A 4054-nucleotide genomic window follows, 5' to 3' on the forward strand; every position below is an offset into this window, starting at 1 on the left:
AGAAGAAGAAGAAGAAGAAGAAGAGGAAGAAGAGGAAGAAGAGGAAGAAGAGGAAGAAGAGGAAGAAGGAGTAGGAGAAGGAGAAGGAGAAGGAGAAGGAGAAGGAGAAGGAGAAGGAGAAGGTGGAGAAGGAGGAGAAGGAGAAGGAGAAGGAGAAGGAGGAGAAGGAGGAGAAGGAGAAGAAGGGAGAAGAAGAAGAAGCAGAAGCAGAAGCAGCAGCTGCCGCCTCTGGCGGCTACTGCTAGTCCCTGCTGCATTTACTGTTGCTGGATTGCTGGTTTGCTGGACTGCTGCATATTCTGAAAATGAAAATTTGACTTGGCCCCAGGTACTCAATGTCCATAATCATGAGGAAGTAGTTTATAGAGGTCTACATTCTCATTTACTTCTAACCTTTCTCTCCTATCTAGTGTTGGGAGAGCAGGGGTTTGAAGGGATTAGGGTGGAATAATGGTTGGAAGGAAGGTAGAGGTATAAGGACTCAATAAAATAGCTAAAAAAGCATGCCAGTAGAGAGTATTATGATTAATACTGTTTTGAAGCTTTTCTTATCTTAAAACATAATTTGAAAGTCAATATATAAAGACAATCTAAAAATTAGTCTGGGCATGGGCATGCCTAGAGTCTCAGCTTTCAGAGGGCAAGAGGACTGAGCATGTGAAGCCAGCTTAAGGTAAATAGCAAGACCATGTCCCCCAAACCAAAGAGCTGGAGATGTCAGGCAGTGGTGTATTGGCCTGAGATGCACAAAGCTGTGGATTCAATTCTTCACACATGCACACACACAGAGACTTTTATTCAATGCTGTCTCTCTAGAGAAGCTTAGTGGAACAGATAATATAGCAACACATTATAGTCTCAGCTATGTGAAAGCTGAAACAAAATATCACGATCTCACAGAACCTCAGCCTAGAGAATAAAGTGTGAACCTGCTCATCAAAGCTAAAAAAACAAAACAAACAAGCAAAAAGCAGAGCCAGGTAGATAGCTCAGTGGGTAAAGTCATTTGCTGTCAAGCCTGTAGACCTGAGTTTTATTCCTGGGACTCACGTGGGAAACGAGAGGACAGACTTCTACAAACTGCCTTCTGATCTCCATATTTGTATGTCCATGTTCATTGTTGTTCTATTCACAATACCCAGGAAACAGAATCAACTGAAGATGGATAAGAAGTATGTGATATATATTAATACAAATTATTCACCTGTAAAGAAAAATGAGGACATGAAAATTGCAGGTAAATGGAAGGAACTGGAAAAATACTAAAGTGAGGTAACTCGGTTTGTCTAGCAAGTCAAACACCATATGTTTTCTCATATGTGTTGTCCTAGTTTGTTTTCTACTACTGTGATAAAGACTGTGGCCAAAAGCAACTTATGGAGGAAGGTGCTTTATTATCTTACATGTCTCAGTTATAGCCAATCACTAAGAGAAGTCAGGATAGGACTCATACAGGAGCAGAGGGGGGAATCATTGACAGTGCTCACTAACTTGATTATCTCAGGAGCACTCTCTCCCTGAAGTAAGTTCCACATCAGTCATTAACCAGGAAAATGCCCCACAGTCATGCCCATGGGGTACTTTCATAGAGGTAATTCCTCAATTTCAGTTTCCTCTTTTCAGGTGACTAAGTTTGTGTGAAGTTAGCAAAAGCTGGCCAGCACATATGTGGATCCTAGCTTCAAGTCTTTTGTGAGTATAACTTGAATCACAATGAAATACAGGAAACTAAAGAGGTACTTTTGGGTACATGCTAAGGGAGCGCATATTGAACATTGTCAGTAAAATAAAAGTAGAGGTGAAATATTGGGGTTAAACAGGAAGGGAGACTAGTGGGGTAAAGGGGAGGGCTAACCCAAAGGAAGGGTGAATGAAAAGCCATGCAAGCCTACTACCTCACAATCCAATTTAAAAATCAGTTTAAAGGATAATAGAAAACATGTGAAATAAAAAGAAGAAGAGGAGATACTGGGGGTATAAGCAGGGATAGAGGTAGGAGGATGGAAAGTGTAGTGGGTAGGTCAAATTAAGAGTGTATACAAAAGCCTTAAGAAAACCCACTAGTTAGTACGATTCTGTGGTGGTTTGAATTAGAATGGTTCCCATAGACTCATAGGGTAGAATCCACTATTGGCATGTTGCAAAATGGTCATGCTGTCAACGTGCCTTCTACATATTTGCACTTATACACATAGATAGTCCTGAGCTGCTGTTTCCTTGGTCAGAGAAGCTTCTTTTTGCAGTGGGCATCAGCCAATGGAAAGAATGGTCACAGTGTTGAGAATAAGACACTGAGTGCTCAGCCCTAAATCAGAGAGAGCCATAGAGGGAGACTGAGCTTCAAGGATTTTAAACAGCTGTTTAAAATTTCCTACCTGGGAGCTCTCCACTATTAATTGCTAGCTGGCCATTTTCTGGATCTTTATTTTAAGCCATTAGGTAAGTTCTGGATGCTTGCTAGTTTGTTCTCTCATCTAAGCATTGAGGGGTTAGGTGTTTGTTTAAATCTTTCCAATCTGGCATTGTGCTTATCTTCCTAGAAATTATAAACAGGCTTCTAACTTACTGTGAGCTGTCAGCATTTGATGGTGTCTCCATTCTGTTTGCAGTTGATGTGTTTCCAGTGTTTTAACACCAGGGGGAGATCCTATCCCATGTATGTCCCTAGTCTAAAACTGGCATACTATTTAGAATGAGCCAGAGGAATAACTAGAAGGGGTGGTCTGCCTTTACAATAATCAGAGCTGGGCAAAATCACTACAGACAAACCAATTCCAGGAACATTTTCTGTGTCGGTGGCTACCAATGCACCATTTACCACCCCGATCTACACACAGCTGGAATAAGATCAAGGTCAACAATGTCATAGGCTGCCTGATGCTGAATTACGGCAGAAGGCTGCTACAACCAACCATAAAGGATGCTGAATGAAGTGGAAGTCTGGTAGCCTGGGGTAATGTGTCTTTCCCTGATTCCAGAAAAAAATAAAATAAAAACACCCAAATGAGGTTATTAAAACTAAACATTTTTGAAAAATTAATGTATCCTCACACTTGAAAATATCAACCATCACTGATAGATTTCCATAGGAACTAATTATTCAGAAAATGAGCAATTCCATTTCTAAAACTTGGTTTTGTCTTTGTTCTTTGTCCTTAATTTGTTGGCACAGAAAATTTTCAGCCTCCATTTCCTTGTATGAATAACATTAAGAGTTTACATAACTTTTTCTGTAAGACAGAAGCAAGACATATATGACTTGTATTAGTACACACACACACACACACACACACACACACCTGTCACTAACTCTTATCCTATGCCTTTTTATCTTATGCAAGGGAACAATAATTCTGACCCCTTTCCTTTCTTTTCAAACTGCCTGCTTATCTGCCCACAGTTTCTGTAGCCTTCTTCTCCCCCACCTTTCCTAACCAATAGCTGCAGAATCCATGAGTCCCCACTATGCCACATTTTACCTTCAGCATTATGTAAGCTTTGAGGATAACTGCTGTGAATCTTACTCCTCCTCAGAACTCCTCTGCCCCACATCCATGTGTCTTTGTTCTCTTTATCTCTTACATTCTTCCCAAGTGTCATCAGCTTCAGGTTTAAGAAATGGAGGCTCTGAGTTCAGAAAATCTATGATAACTTGCTTACCACCACACAGTCAAACTGAGGAGGCCATGCCATGTTCTTTGGAAGGATGGAAGGAAGCCAGGGCACATTGATGAAAAACTGTCCAGGAGAGAGAAGTGGAGCTGCCCCCAGGCTGCCCTTCCTCAGCAAAGATGATGGTGGTGGTATTGAAGAGTGTGGCAGGACTCAACCCACTCATCAGGACAGTGCCAGTGCCACAGGCTGAGGCCAGTCAGCCAGTTCTGCCACCACTGGCTTTGTAATGATAGAGGAAGCTCCAACTAGCACAGGAGCAATACTCCTGTGCCTAAAGGATTCCTGGACAGAGAAGGGTGTCAGGGGGAGGGCTGTGTCAGGGGGATGGCTGTATCAGGGGGAAGGCTGAGCCAGGGAGAGGGCTGTGTCAGGGGGAGGG

The sequence above is a fragment of the Mastomys coucha genome, unplaced genomic scaffold (assembly GCF_008632895.1).
Source record: "Mastomys coucha isolate ucsf_1 unplaced genomic scaffold, UCSF_Mcou_1 pScaffold20, whole genome shotgun sequence".
In the NCBI taxonomy this organism is placed as follows: domain Eukaryota; kingdom Metazoa; phylum Chordata; class Mammalia; order Rodentia; family Muridae; genus Mastomys; species Mastomys coucha.